This window comes from Sapajus apella, unplaced genomic scaffold, assembly GCF_009761245.1.
Source record: "Sapajus apella isolate SASKATOON/1434 unplaced genomic scaffold, GSC_monkey_1.0 scaffold22, whole genome shotgun sequence".
Classification (NCBI taxonomy): domain Eukaryota; kingdom Metazoa; phylum Chordata; class Mammalia; order Primates; family Cebidae; genus Sapajus; species Sapajus apella.
Genome location: NW_022436962.1, coordinates 18,005,369 through 18,022,452, shown reverse-complemented (window position 1 = coordinate 18,022,452; position 17,084 = coordinate 18,005,369). Strand labels below are relative to the sequence as shown.

Genomic DNA, 17,084 nt, shown 5'->3' with positions numbered 1-17,084 from the left:
AGCTAACAAGGAGGCTGAGGCATAAAAATCACTTGAATCTGGAAGGAAGAGATTGCAGTGAGCCGAGATCATGCCATTGTTCTCTAGCCTGGAGACAGAGCGAGGTACTGTCTCAAAAAAATAAAAATAAATAACATCTGTTGGGCATCCTCTAGATAGCTACCTCTCTTTAAGCTAACTATTTAAAACAGCAGTGCAAGACCCGAGGGGCTTCACCAAGAACCTTGTGAGCATTATGCATATAGTTTTACTTAAGAGGGATCAGATACCCTCATACCTTTCACAAAAGCTGAGGTGTAGAGAGGCTAAGGGGATCACTTGGTCAGAATAAGTAAAATATGCCAAAATAATGATAAAATAAATTGGCAAGCCAGGCTCAGGTCCTGGTGTTATATTAATAGTTCAGCTGTATTACAGCTTTTGGCCTAGCCTTGGATATAGCTATCATTTACAGTATTATTTCTATGTGGAAATACTGAAAGTTCTAAGCAAAAAAAAAAAAATACATTTATAAATGACTTTTTTAAAAAATCAACTCATAAATTTGAATGTTGGTGAATATTTTATTTTATCCACATGTGTACAATGCATTCTAAATAGTCCTCAGGCCTCGTCTTATATCTTGATGTCGCATATGGCCTGTGTGTCCGGTATAATGCTAACTGCTCAAGAATCATTTGTAATATATTCTATGCTTACTGATTTGGGAGTAGACATAAAATCACTATCAGAAACTGACAGAATACACTATAGTCATCTATTGTTAAGTGACACACGACTACACTGTATTCTGTCAGTTTGTGATAGTGAGAAACGTGATGCTAAGAAAGGTACTGTTGGCCAGGCGCGGTGGCTCAAGCCTGTAATCCCAGCACTTTGGGAGGCCGAGGCGGGTGGATCACGAGGTCAAGAGATCGAGACCATCCTGGTCAACATGGTGAAACCCCGTCTCTACTAAAAAAAAAAAATACAAAAAAAATTAGCTGGGCATGGTGGTGCGTGCCTGTAATCCCAGCTACTCAGGAGGCTGAGGCAGGAGAATTGCCTGAACCCAGGAGGTGGAGGTTGCGGTGAGCCAAGATCACGCCATTGCATTCCAGCCTGGGTAACATGAGTGAAACTCCATCTCAAAAAAAAAAAAAAAAAAAAGAAAGAAAGAAAGGTATTGTTGGGCAATTTCATCACTGTGTGAACATCACAGCATGTGCTTCCACAAACCTAGCAATAGCTATTGCTCCTAAGCTACAAACCTGTTCAGCATGTTTCTGTACTGAATACTGCAGGCAATTGTAAGACAATGGTAACTATTTGTGTATCTAAGCATATGGAAACATAGAATAGGGTAAAAATATGGTATAAAAATAAAAACAGTACACCTGTGTAAGGCACTTACATGAATGGAACTTGCAGGACAGGAAGTTGCTCTGGGTGAGTGGTGAGTGGATGTGAAGGTGTAGGACATTACCGTACACTTAGGGTACACTAAATTTATTTTGAAAATAAAACTAACTTTCTTCAATAATAAATTCACCTTAGCTAATTGTAAATTTTTCACTTTATAAGCTTTTTAAAATTTTTTATTATTTTGTCCTAGCATTTAGCTTAAAACACATAGTACAGCTGTATAAAAATATTTTTTCTTTATATCTTTAGTCCATAATCATTTCTTTTACTATTTAATTTTTTAAAAACTTTTTAAGCACTTAAAAAAAAAAAAAACTAAGAGACAAACAAATTAGCCTAGGACTGCACAAGGTCAGGATTGTCAATACTGCCAACTTCCATCTCCACATCGGGTCTCACTGCATTTCTCTCAGGAAAGAGAAAGAGGAGACTGAAACATATGTCCAACAAGCAAACCTTCCAAAAGGCTTCTTGAGGCTAGTGCCTGTCTTGTCCAACTAACAGCATTAACAGGACCTAACATGCTCTACAAGTCTGGGAGCCACTGAGAACAAAGAGCTGAGCACAAGTAGTAGCTCCAGAGAGAGCAAGAGATTACAAGCCCTGAAACAAAAAGAGTAAATCCCTGAACTTGGTAACTTACATGCACAAGTCCAGAGAATGCACAACCACAGAAAAGATTTGAGCCCCACAGAATCTCTAGGCAGGCTGATTAGGGCTGACTGGTGATTAGGTTTTTCCCCATATGAATCCAGTCCTTAGAGATTTACAGAAGTGACTCTTTATTTTACATGCATAGATCCCATCATAAAAGTTACAAGGCATATAAAGGAACAAGGAAACATGCCCCAATTAAAGAACAAACTAAATCTCCACATACTGATCCTAAAGTAACAGGCATATGAACTATCTCATATAGATTCAAAATAATCATCATAAATATGTTCAACAAGCTCAGGAAAAATAATATATGAACAAAATGAGAATGTCAACAGGAGACATAAAATAGAAACAAGAACCCAAAAGAAATTTTGGAGCTGAAGAATACAATAATTTAGTGGGAAAATTCACTAGAGTGGTTCAACAGCAGACTTGATCAAGCACAAGAAAAAAACAGTAAACTTCAACAAAGATCATTTGATAGTATCCAGTTAAAAGAGCAAAAGGAAAAAAATAATTAACAAAAGTAAAGAAAGTCGAGTGACAGAGGAGGAACCATCAAATGAATGAATATATGCAACAAATAAAAGTCATATATAACAGTCCACAGTTAACATTATAGTCAATGGTGAAAAGCTGAAGCTTTTATCCTCTATGATCAGGAACAAGACAAGGAGGCCCACTCTCACCATTTCTTTTCAAATAGTACTGGAAGTCCTAGGTAGAGCACCTTGGCAAGAAAAAGAAATAAAACACATCCAAATCAGAAAAGAAGACAAGAAATTACCTCTGCTCTCAGATTACATGAAAAGACATGCAGAAAACGTAAGTGCATATTACTAAGTGAAAGAAGCCAATTTTACCAAGCTATATACCATATAATTCCAATTATATGACATTTTGAAAAAGCAAAATTATGGGGATAGTAACAGGCTGTGGTTGTCAGGATTTAGGGAGTTAGGCAGAGCACAGAGTATTTTTAGGATACCAAAACTACTCTTCAGGCTATTGTAATGGTGGATACATGACATTATATGTTTGTCCAAGCCAATAGGCTCTACGACACCAAGACTGAACCTTAATGTAAGCAATTAGGTAATAATGATGACAATGATGTGATAGTAATGTGTCAGTGTAAGTTCATGAATTTTAACAAATGTGTAACTCTGATGAAGGACGTTGTTAATGGAGAAAGCTATGCATGTGTGGGGGCAGGGAGTATATGGGAAATCACTGCACTTTCTGTTCAATTTTGCCATGAACCTAAAAGTGCTCTAAAAAATAATGTATTAAATTTTAAAAATAGAATGTTTGAGATTAGAAAATATGAAAAAACTAAAACAAAACAAAAATAAATATCAAATGCAAGTGATACTGTCATAAAGACAGGCATAGAGACCAATGGAACAGAATCAAGAATCCATAAATAAACCTATGCATATATATAATCAAATGATTTTCAACAAGGGTGTCAAGATACACAATGAGGAATGGATAGTCATTTCAATAAATAGTTTTGAGAAAACTGGATATCCACATCAAAAAGAAGGAAACTGGACCCTTAGCTTACACTATACACAAAAATCAACTCAAGCTGGGTTAAAGACTTAAACATAAGACCTAAAATTATATATCTACTAGGAGAAAACATAGTGATCTCTTCAAGACATTGATCTAGGCAAAGATTTTATGGCTAAGACCTCAAAAGCACAGACAACAAAAACAAAACTAGACAAATGGGACTGTATTAAACTAAAAAGCTTCTGCACGGCAAAAGAAATAATCAACAAAGTGAAGAGGCAACCTGTTGAATAAGACAAAGTATTTACAAACTATTCATCCAGCAAGGGACTTATATCCAGAAGGTGCAAAAAACTCAACTCAACAAATACTAAATAACCCCATTTAAAAAGAGGCAAAAGACATAAATAGACATTTCTCAAAAGAAGACATACAAATAGCCAACAGGTATGCAAAAAATTGCTCAACATCACTAATCATCAGAGAAGTGAAAATTAAAACCACAATGAGACATCATCTTACCTCAGTTAGAATGGCTGTAATTAAAAAGACAAAAAATAACAGATGCTGTCAAGAATATAGCAAAAAGGGAACTTGTATATACTGCTGGTAGAAATGTAAATCAGTACAGCCACTATAGAAAGCAGTAGAGAAATTCTCAAAAAGCTAAATAAAACCACCATAATATCCAGCCCACTATCGGGTATTTACTCAAAAGAAAAGAAATCGATATATCAAAGGGACATACTGTGCTGTACTCCCATGTTTGTTGCAGCAACATTTCCAACAGCAAAAATATGGAATCAACCTAAGTGCCCAACAATAGATGAATGACTAAGAAAAAGGTGTCACACACACACACACACACACACACACACACACACACACAAACACTATTCAACCATGAAAAAGAATTAAATCATGTCATTTGCAGCAAAATGGATAGAACTGGAGATTATTACATTAAGTAAAATAAGCCAGGCACAGAAATACAAATCTCACATGTTCTCACTCTTACATGGGAGCTAAAATCAATCCCATGGAGGTAGAGAGTGGAAAGAAAAACACTAGAGACTAGGAAGGGTGTGTGGGTGGGAGAGGGGTGGGGAACGAAGAGAGGTTGGTTAACGGGTACAATCATATAGTTAGGCAGAAGAAATAAGTTCTAATGTTTGACAGCAGATTAGGGTGACTCTGGTTAACATCAATATATATTGTAGAATAGCTGGAAGAGAGGAGTTAAAATATACCCAACACACCAAAATAATAGACACTTGGGTAACAGAGATCTTGAATACTCTGACTTGATCATTACACATCCTACGGATTTAACAAAATTTCGCATGTACTCCATAACTATGCACAAATATAATGTATCAAAAAATTAAGAGAATAAACTATATATATGCATACGTATATTCATTTACTTCTGCATTTTAAAAAACTAAATGGTAATAGCACTGTTTTCATTTTCTCCACTTTATGCTTTTCAATAACATTATATCCTGAAGTTTACTCCATGTTAGCACATGAAGATATGCCTTCATTTCTCCCTCCCTCTCCCCAACCCCTTACACACAAATATCTACACTCACCCACCCATCAAACCCCACACAGATGAATAGTACTGTTTTATGTGTATACTATAATTTACACAACCAGACCTCTGTTAGTGAATGTTTGAGTTGTCTGCTGACTTTTGGTATTAAAAATAGTCCTGCTTAATAAACTCTTTGCCAAAAAAAATGACTTAAACATAAGACCTGAAACTATAAAACTTCTAGAAGAAAACACAGGGGAAAAGCTTCATAACATTGGCGTTGGCAGTGATTTCATGGATATGACCCCAAAAGCCTAAGCAACAAAAGCAAAAATAGGTAAATAGGACTATGTCAAACAAACAAACAAAAACTCCTGTGCAGCCAAGGAACAATCAGCAGAATAAAAAGACAATGCGTAAAACAGGAAAAGTTACTTGGAAACCACATACAGTCCATCAGTATCCATGAGTGATTGGTTTCAGGACCACATCACCCCATAAATACAAGTCCCTTATATAAAATGGACTAAAAGAAAACACAGTGACCTCTTCAAGAACAAGGTCTTCAAGAAGATCAATGCCTCCAAGAAAATCAATCCTCAGTCCCTTATATATAATGGTGGGGTATTTGCATGTAACCTACACACATCCATTAAGTAAGTCATCTATAGATTACTTACACCAGGGGTCCCCAAACCACAGCCCTGTACTAGTCATGGCCTATTAAGAACCAGGCTACACAGAAGGAGCTGAGCGGCAGCCAGGGACCTTTATAACCTGAGCTCTGCCTCCTCTCAGATCAGTGGTGGCATTAGACTATCACAGGAGTTCAAACCCTATTGTAAACTGTGCATGTGAGGGAGCTGTAATAGGCTGTGCACTCCTTATGACAATCTAACTAATGCCTTATGATCTGAGGTGGAATTGTTTTATCCTAAAACCATCCTCCCCCCACCCTACTAGTCGGTGAAAATATTATCTTCCATGAAAGCAGTCCCTGGTGCCAAAAAGGTTGAGGACTGCTGACTTATAATGCCTAATGCGACCTAAATGCTATGTAAATGGTAGTTATACTGTGTTGTTTTTATTTGCATTATTTTTATTGCTGTATTTTTTTTTCAAATATTTTTGATCTGTGGTTTGTTGAATCCATGGATGCCAAACCCATGGATACAGAGGGCTGACTATACCTGAGAAGATATTAATATCCAAAATTTATATAGAACACACATGACTCAATAGAAAAAAAACAAATACTTTGATTTTTTAAATGGGCTAAGGACTTGCATAGACATTACTCCAAAGAAGACATAACAAATGAACAGCAGGTATATGAAAAGATGCTCGACATCACTAATTATCAGGAAAACACAAATCAATGAGATAGTACTTCACATATAACCCTTAGGATGACATCATCAAAACAACAGAAAGAACCAATATTGGCAAGAATGTGGATAAATGAGAAGACTTGTGCACTGTTGGCGGGATGGTAAATGGTGCAGTGGCTATGGAAAAAAGTATGGAAGTTCCTCAAAAAAATTAAAACTGGAACTACCATATAATCTTGCAATCCTATTTCTGGATATTTATTTACAATAACCATACAAAAGAATAAAATACCTAAAAATACATCTAACCAAGAAGATGAAAGCTCTCTACAAAGAAAACTATACAACACTGCTGAAAAATATCACAAATGACACAAACAAATGGAAAAATGTTCCATGCTGATAGATTGAAATAATATTGTTAAAATGGCCATACCACCCAAAGCGATCTATAGATTCAACACTATTCCTATCAAATTAAAAACATAATTTTCACAGAATTAGACAAAACTACTGTAAAATTCATGTGGAACCAAAAAAGAGCCCAAAGAGCCAAGGCAATCCTAAGGAAAAAAAAAAAAAAATCCAGAGGCATTGCATCATTTGACTTTAAATAATACTATAAGGCTACAGTAACCAAAACAGCATGGACTTAATATCCAGGATTCATAAGGAACTTAAATCAATTAGGCAGAAAACATGAGCAGACACTTCTCAAAAGAAGACAGATAAGGGGCCCACAAACTTAAAAAATGCTCAACATCACTAATCATCAGAAAAATGTAAGATCAAAATTACGATGAGATACCATCTTACACCAGTTAGATGGTTATTATCAAAAAGTCAAAAAAATGACAGATGTTGGCAGGACTGTGGAGGAATATGAATGCTGGTAAATAGTAGGTGGAAATGTAAATTAGTTCAGCCACTGTGGAAAGCAGTTTGAAGAGTTCTCAAAGAATTTTAAATAGAACTATTATTTGACCAAGCAGTCTCATTATTAGGTATTTACCCAAAGGAAAATAATCATTCTACCAAAAAGACACATCCACCTAATGTTCATCACAGCACTATTCACAATAGGAAAACCATGTCATCAACCTAGATGCCTATCAATAGTGGACTGCATAAGAAAAATGTGGTACATACACACCATGGAATACTGTGCAGCCAAAATGAACAACAAAATCATGTCCTTTGCAGCAGCATGGACGCAGCTGGAGGCCACTATCCTCAGTAAACTAACGCAAAAACAGAAAACCAAATGCCACATGTTCTCACTTATAATTAGGAACTACACATTGAGTATACACAGACATAAAGATGGGAACAACAGACACCAGGAACTACTAGAGCAGGGAAGAAGGAAGGGAGGAGGGCAAGGGTTAAAAAACTGCTGAGGACTGGGCACAGTGGCTCACGTCTGTAATTCCAGCACTTTGGGAGGCCGAGGCAGGTGGATCACGAGGTCAAGAGATCGAGACCATCCCAGCCAACATGGTGAAACCCCGTCTCTGTTAAAAATACAAAAATTAGCTGGGCGTGGTGGCGCGTGCCTGTAGTTCTAGCTACTCAGGATTCTGAGGCAGGAGAATTGCTTGAACCTGGGAGGTGGAGACTGCAGTGAGCCGAGATTGCACCACCACACTCCAGCCTAGCAACAGAGCGAGACTCTATCTCAGAAAGCAAAAAAGGGCACTATGTTCAGTACCTCAGTGATGGGTTCAATCATACCCCAAACCTCAGCATCACACAACAAATATGCAGATGTACTCCCTGTATCTAAAATAAAAGTTGAAATAAATAAACAATAATTATTAAAAACAAAAGAACTGAAAATAGGATCTTCAAGAAATACGTACATTCCCATTTTTATTCCAGCATTATTCACACTAGCCAAGAGGTGGAAATGTCCATTGATGGATGAATGAAGAAAGAAAATGGGCTATATACACACCACGGAATATGATGCTTCCCTAAATAGGAAGGAAGCCCTGTCATCTGCTACAACACGGAGGAAGCCTGATAATACTATGCTAAGTAAATCAGTCACATAAGGACAAATACTGTATGCTTCCACTTATATGAGGTATCTATAAAATGGTCAAACTCACAAAGCCGAAAACACAGTGGTGGTTGCTAGGGGGTGGGGGAAGGAAAAAGGGAGACTTTCTGTTAAGTAGGTATAGGGTTTCAGTCACGCAAGATGAAAAGTTCTATGGAGATCCATTGTACCACAATGTGCGCATAGTCAACAATACTGTATTACACGTTTGTAAATTTGTTAACTGGGTAGATCTCTTGTTACATGTTTTTTTTTTGTCCCACAACTAAAAAAGTATTAAGTGTCTGATATAAAAAAATAGTTTTAAAAAATGGTATATTCATAAAAAGGCATACTACAAAGCCTATAAAAAGGGTTCTATAAATCTATATTTAGAGATGTAGGTAGATGTTCACGATATATTACAAAGTGAGATAATCAGGATATGAAAGAATATGTATAATGAAACACAATTTGTGTAGAAAAAAATCCCGTAGCCCCTTACAATGCTAGGCACACAGTAGGAACTCAATAAATATTTATTGATTTCATAAATTTCATTAATTTACCATACCAAAAATTGTTTAAATTCTAAGTTGTCTCAATTCTGTTCACTAACATGTTTTGTATTTATCATCCATGAATTTGTGAAGTCCTTTTTAAACATCCATTTGTAACCTCACTTGAGCGTTTTGGTGATGAGATACTTCACAACGATACCACCTGCTTTTATTTCCCCCAAGATTCAGAAGGATTTTTCCCTAATCCTAAAATTCTGAGATGCTTCACTAAGTCATTCAGCAACGCACAGGAGGCAGCAAGCAAGCACTGGCAAGAGAACAGATGATCAGCGCAAAACAGTGAGTCACACCTTTGGGAGTTTGGGGCAAACTGCCACTCTGTAGGGCAAAGAAGAAGATACACAGATTACCGACTCAAAGAAATAAAGTGTTAGAATAGCTAGCTCTGATCCTAGAATGATGACGTTTTTTATAAGAGAAAGTAAAAGTAAAAAGGGGACATTAGGAGGGGGCGGTCTGAAAAACCAGAAGTCATGGATCCAGTGTTTGTTCTACTGCTAACTGGTAATATGCTCTTAGGAAAATGATCAAATTATTTGTTTTCTTAGCTCTGAAATGACAGAGTTTGAATAGGCAATAGTTACGGAAGGTCCCAAGTTCCAAATTCCATGAGTTCTTTGAATGTTACATGCAAGTAATTCAAAATATATTTTGATACAATTTTGCTGATGTTTTCTACTAATTGCCTGCCTTTCGGATGTAGTTGCCATTTTTCCTAGTTCTTTGCATTTCCTTTTAGACTCAAACACACTCATCTCAGTTTGGCCTCTATATAAGATTAGCTCGTTTTTTTCCCTCTTCTTCAAGAAGAAAGGAATCTCAACATGTTTCTATTAAGAAGGCTTATCTGAAGCAATTCAATCCTGCATCAGGGGAAAACAATAGGCACTAAAACAGACACACACACAAGCTGTCTATGGCTCAGGAAATAATATGATTGTGAAGTTTTGAATAATGGAGAATAAAGCAGGAGTTGTTGTCCTGTCAAAAAATACTTATTTGCATAATAGCACAGTACAGCTGTCCAAGAAAACTGTGCCTCAGGAATGATATCATTATTATAAAATAACATCATTTACCATTTTAATTAAGCCAAATTATTTTAAATTACCCTCATGAAATAGATTTTTAGGCCTGCTTAAATCAAGAGCCAAATGTCATTGTCTGATAAAACATCTCCCAGAAATTAAAACTGATGTGAAGCTTTGGAACTCGTTAACCTGAGAGAAAATAGGAAGCGTATATTTATTAAGAATAAAATAATTACACAGTCATTTCTGGTAGCATGTAAGCTGTAACATGTCCTGTAATATCAATATTGTGGAAGATTTTCAATAAAAAATGGATTTTAGGGGTGAAATCTACATCTTCTCTCTTAAAACAGATGTTAGAATTTGTTTGGAGAAAACAGAAATAAAGAGCTGTGCCACACAGAGCCCATGCAGAAGAATCGTCTAGTATCGTCTATGCTCATAAAAATGTATCTTGTTCTTAAGGAATCTTAGACACATGAAATTCGATGCCTAGCACCAGCTTCAGAATCCTTAAGCAGCCACCTCCTGTCTCTCTACCTCATCCCAGAAGTATACACATTCTCTGTGACATCACCCTAAGCATCTCTTCCTGAAAAGTTCTCTCCTCTCCTACTATCCCAAACCCTGTGTGTTCCCTCTCAGTCCTCATTCTTGAAAATTCTTCACAATGCCAAATTTCATAAACATTTCTCCAATTACTCTTTTCTAAATGTATTTGATCTAATACCCCTAACAGGCCACTACATGACAGTCACATGTTGCTTACATGGGGAGACATTCTGAAAAACGCATCCTTAAGCAATTTCATCCTTGTGTGAACTTCATAGAGTATACTTCCACAAGCCTAGATGGCATAGCCTGTTATATAGCTAGGATATATGGTAGAGCCTTTTGCTCCTAGGCTATAGACCTGTACAGCATGTTACTGTACTGAATATGACAGGCAGTTGTAACACATGGTAAGTATTGGTGTATCTAAACACAGAAAAGATAAAAGAGAGTGCACCTGTATAGGGCATCTACCGTGAATGGAGTTTGCAGGACTGGGAGTTGTTCTGGGAGAGTAAGTAAGCAAGGGTGAGTGAATGTGAAGGCCTAGGACATTACTGTACACTGCTGTTGACTTCATAAACACCATGCACCTAGGCTACTAAATCCATTAAAAATACTTTTCTTTCTTCAACAGTAAATTAACCTTAATTTACTATAGCCTTTTCACTTTGTAAATGTTTTAATTTTTTTTAACATTTTGACTCTTTTGTAATAACACTTAGGTTAAAATAAACATATTGTACAGCTGTACAAAAAATTTTTCTTTCCATGTATGTTTGTTCTATAAGCTTCTTTATTTTTAAATATTTTTACCTTTTAAATCAAACAGTTTCAATAAGAACTAAGACACAAACACACATATTATCCTAGGCCTACACAGGGTTAGGATCGCCCGTATCACTGTCTTCCTTCTCCATATCTTGTCCCCCTGTAAGTTGTTCAGGAATAAGACATGCATGACACTGTCATCTCCTATGATAACAATGCCTTCTTCCGTAATGCCTCCTGAAAGACCTGAGACAGTTTTACACTTAACTTTTGTATACATTAATAGAAGGGATCCCAATTGTCCTCATTTAATCATTACATACAGGTATCAAAGTATCACATGTACACCCAAAATATGCACAACTATTATATCAATTTAAAAACCCAAAAAATATTTTAAAAAATAAAACGAAATAAAATAATGAAAACAGTATAGTATAGTGAATACATCAACCAGTAACATAGCTGTTCATTGTCATTATCTAGTATTAGGTAGTACATAATTGTATGTGCAATACTTTTATATGACTAGCAGTACAGTTGGTTTGTTTACACCAGCATCACCAGAAACACTTGAGTAATGCATTGAGATATGATACTTTGATGGCCACGTCATAGGCAATAGGAACTTTTAGCTCCATCATAATCTTATTGGACCACCGTCATATATACAGTCCATCACTGACGAAGATGTCATTATGTGGCATGAGACTGTATCTGCCTAACACAATTTTGATGCAATTATCTATTTCTTTCTGAAATTTTCTGTTTGTTCACTTCCCATTGCACCTAAAGCCCGGACCACTTGTCCTACCAGGCCAACCTCCCTCGCCTCATCCCCTACAGCTGTCCTGATCCACCGGGGATGGCCCAATCACATCAGATCTTCTATGGGTCTTAGAATATACCAAGTATGTTCTAGCCTTTGGATGTACTGCCTTTTCCTTGAACAATTCCCACCCACCCCCAGAAACCTTTATATGACTGACCTTCCCTCACCCAACCTCATCTAAATGTCATGTCCTCAGAGAAAACTTTTCTCAACGTATCCCTTCTGGAGAAGCCCACCTCCCATCTCTATCTCACTAGGCATCTTTAGTCTTCAGAACATTAGCGCCTTCTGAAATTATCTTGTTCAAATAGGTATTTGTTAATTTTTAGTCACCCCTCACTAGCATAGCAGCTCCACGAGAACAAAACTCTCAGTTTAGTTCTATGTTGATTATATCCCATGCATAGAACAATGCCTTTCAAAAAACAGAAACACAAAATGGATAAACAAATGAACAGGGATTTTTACTATTTCTTGCTTTAGATGCGTAGATCATAACACCAACTATCTTACCTCAGGCCTCTACAACAGTTAATACACTATCTGAAAAAACAGATAAATGCAAAAATGATTCTAAATAAGGATTCAGAAAGAGAACTCAAAATAATCAGTATGTGTCCAAATGCCCAAACAAATTCAGATTCACAAAACCATATTGCAAACCAATTCTCCTTTTCTTCTACGTGAATGATAAATCATTTAGACCAATAATTAAATAATTAAATGTAACTTTGTCTTACAAAATTTTACTTAGTAACAACTGGGAATAATTGTCTCCCATGTGTTTGTTATGCATTTGATGGTTTATGATGGTTTGTGACAAACGAACAAAAGCAGCAGCCTGTCTCACTTTCTGAGAAGCAGCAGTAAATTGAGTGTTCTGAGAAACCATCTCCTAGTACAGGAACATCAGAACTGCAACCAGGTATGTTTAAATGTTTTTATGGACTGTGATGCCATTAACATGGTATATATTTTTTTTAACTAAAAGAGGCAGAGTCACCAAATTAAGCTTTAAAGTAAAGATCAACAAGACCTCCATCATATTCACTGTCTTCAATGCTTAAGAAACACCTAGGTCCCAGGCATCTGAGATCCTGCTGTATTTAAAAAATGCTGCCCATTAAACATAATTTGTAACCCTCTCTATGGCTATTTTAAGGAAAATAAGATGTCCCATTTATTCCCAATGCAAAATAAAATATAAAAACTCTAAGTTCATCTAATAACTATGCATCTCCTTTCTCACATATTTTGGCCTGCCTTGCTTGGAAATCTACCACACTGTTACCCTGCTGGGGACACACACGACCCATAGATGCATGGTGTAGTGACTAGTGACTCCTGGGTTAACAGGACAAAACCTTACTAAGGACTCCCCCCAACGACTCGCCACATCTAGAAGATAAATGAGTTACCTCTGCCCTCTAGGTTAACTTCAAAATGTCTACATGGACGCAAACCTGTGCGTCTTTATTCATAAATCTCAGAATCTACTTTCCTGGTACTATTAACAGCACACTGGTGCAGAAACCACATGACGTCCAAGGAAAAAGAAGTTAATTTTATTGTATCCGTCACTGAAATCAAATGTGTTCAAATCACCCTTTGTAGAATACAAATAATAGTGACAGGAAAGGAGAATTTTTTATTTGCCCAAAAGGAATATGTCCTGTTTTAGCAATTATGAGTTCTTGATGAATCCCCTTCTTCCTCTAAGGAAGTGTTAACTAAATAATAAGAACAGATGCATAACTGTAGAAGAGGAACTTTACAATAGCCAAGAAACTATGTTGAGACCTTAAAAATGGAAAATTTAAAAATTAAAGACTTTTTTCCTCAAAATGTGCTTCACTTTAATCTGTGTGGTCATGTGATGGGGTCTACTGAGATCCCCTCCCTTTCCTCTGTCCTGACATGTACTGCTTTACTTATTTCCTTAAGCTTTCGTTCACTGCCACATTACCAAAGAATACATTACACATTATACTTCTATAAGCTTCTGGTAAATTTCCTTCCTTAGGTACTTCTAAAAAGAATATGAACTTAGTGCTTCCCAAATATCAGCACTTTCACTCAACATTACTGTAGAGTGAGGATACACTAACTAGAGCTCTCTCAAGTGTGTATAACAATAAATCCAAAAGAAACCTTAGTTTTTTTATATATAGTCCATGGAATACTACACAGCAATAAAAAATAATAAGATCATGTCCTTTTCAGGGACATGGATGAAGCTAGAGGCCATTATTCTTAGCAAACTAATGCAGGAACAGAAAACCAAATAACACATGTTCTCACTTGTAAGTGGGAGCTAAATGATGAGAACACATGGTCATATAGAGGGGAATAACACACACTAGGGCCTATCAGAGGGTTGAAGATGGGCTGAAGGATAGAATCAGGAAAAATAACTAACAGGTACTAGGCTCAATACCTGAGTGACAAAATAATCTGTACAACCAACACCTGTGACACAGTTTACCTATGTAACAAACCTGCGTATGTATTCCTGAACTTAAAATAAAAGTTAAAGAAATATAAACACACATATATTTTATCCATAGAAGAAAAAAGAAACCCTAGTTTTCTGAGAAACACTTAAAGCAAAACAGAGTGAAATCACATAGAGAATAATGTCTTTGAACACATATGCACTCTTAAGTCATCATAAGGAAAAATAAAACAGTTCTGTGCAGAGAAACCATGCTCTACCAATTAAATAGCTACTATAAGGTGATAAATTAGGAGAGAAAGAAAAATCAATTCACAAAATGTAAGTCATCATAAAAAGATTATCTACAAAGACTGAAAAATAATTGATTCCTTGTACAAATAAGTATGTTTGGTCAGGGATCTAAAAGAAAGAATTTTAACAGTTAAAATGTGTAGATACAATAAATATATATTTGAAGGGATAAACGTAAAGCTAGATATCTATTCTGTGATGTTTTAATATATAATCGAAAAGGGAAATATCAAAATCTGGAAATGTCACCATGATCTTTAACAATGAGAAATATTCAATGTTTAATTAAATTTTTAAAATCTCACAAGCCAGGGGAATGAGACACATAAATGAGAGTTGAAGCTCATCCTTGTCATGTGGAAACTAATGGATTTGGGGGAAAACAAGCAGACTGCCCTTTTCAAACAGTGGTTTCAGTGACCTAGAAGAAGGCTCAAGAATCACCAGGACTCTTTGCCTAAGGGCATCATTTAACAATGCCAGTATCACTAGAGAGACAACAAAAATTGTTTTAAAAAGAAAGAGAAAGAAAACAAAAAGCCCCCAAGCTAAATTATGATTCTCCTCTTCTGGAATATTGTCCACATTTCTAATTGACACTTACCAAAGTCTTAAGTAAGCAGAATGTATATCTGAAAAGCACAACTCAAATAATCAAGCAGCACTGTAACTGCAAAGGAACAGATTAAAACAAAACTAGACCCAAGACACATATGATCATGGATTATAAAAACAAAGAGTTGAATATGAATTAATTCTATGCTGTAAATTCTTAATGCAAAAGTATTGCATAACACAAAGGCAATTGTATGTAAGAAAGAATAAATATTTTAAATTAGAAAAACAACAAAAAAAAGAATTAATTCTAGATGTGGAAGTATCATCCCATTCTCTTACTGATAAGAATATTACCTAACCAATGTGGATATTTAATCAATGATAAAATAGGACTGAATGAGGCCATCGACCATTCCTGTGAGTTCAGAAAAGACCCCATTTGAATGACTGAAAGGAGCCACCTTTCATTTCCCAGAAGTCTCTTCTGCAATGTCACAGGTTCTATTCCTCTCTATTTCACTTATTAAAAGAATGAGCCATTTGGACCAATGGACCACGAGGACATTTAAACTTGTATTACTGATCTTCAAATTCTAAACTTCACTTTAAAAGAATCACACCACCACTTCCACAATCCCAACCAAATATCATAAAGGTATTGACACCTTCTAGAAAGTAATCATTAACTTTATCTGCTACTAACCATCAGAGAAAATTGTCAAAAATTAAAGTGACTGCATGAAACCATAAGGAATGAACTCACAAAGGTAGCAGAGGGCAAGAAAATTAATGTAATTTCAAATGCTGCCAAAAAACATTTTTCTTGATTAACATTCACCCCAAAAAAGGAAGCAATAGGCAATAACAGAAGAGTCATTTAATTTTTTCTTTTAAAGAAAAAAACGAAGGTAAGGATGGGGGAGAGAAGAGAAAGAGAGGGGAAGAGAAGATACCAGAACAGAAGGGGACAGGAAAGGGAAGGAAGAAAGAAGCACATGTCTGTAAGTCCTAACCTGAGAGTAAAACCATGGCTACCAATTTAAGAACTTTTACTTCTGTACTACCAGACTCATCTAGAATTTTCTTACATGCCTTTCCAAAGCATTATTTTTTGTCATAATTATACTTTTAGTCCATACATGAATATGTTATTGGTCATATTTTACCATTGTCCACCGGCTAAGACAACTATTCTTAGTATCTGCAGATGCAGATTTTTACAAATGCATTTTAGGTGAAAACTCGCTCCTTCTCAGTTGATCCAGTAATTATTCTTCTTGCTGTTCATGTGGAAGCAGGACTGAAAGACAGATCTCCCACTCAGATGCTGGGCTCTCTATCTCTAAGGATCCAGGTTCCAACCTCAAAAGAACACGAAGCACAGCACTATTGTTGAAGAAATGATAAAGATTGGAAGGGCTGAGAGAAGAAAAGAGCTTGTTCTAGGACAAATCTGATAGGCTCCACTTAATGCAGTTTTGAACACTGTGAAATCAGTGGTACCTCAAAA

At 36.1% G+C, this 17,084-nt stretch overlaps 1 protein-coding gene and 1 long non-coding RNA gene across 6 annotated transcripts in view; both read right to left on the bottom strand.

The window, feature by feature from the left end:
* KCNK2 (potassium two pore domain channel subfamily K member 2) overlaps window positions 1-17,084 on the bottom strand; it is a 214,120-nt gene that overhangs the window by 117,084 nt on the left and 79,952 nt on the right. The gene's annotated exons all lie outside the window — the stretch shown is intronic.
* Window positions 5,952-13,822, bottom strand: LOC116558936. Its single transcript, XR_004272241.1, has 3 exons — window positions 13,810-13,822; window positions 9,224-9,226; window positions 5,952-6,084 (listed from the first exon to the last, which is right to left on the bottom strand). It is a non-coding gene; the product is annotated as an uncharacterized LOC116558936 (long non-coding RNA).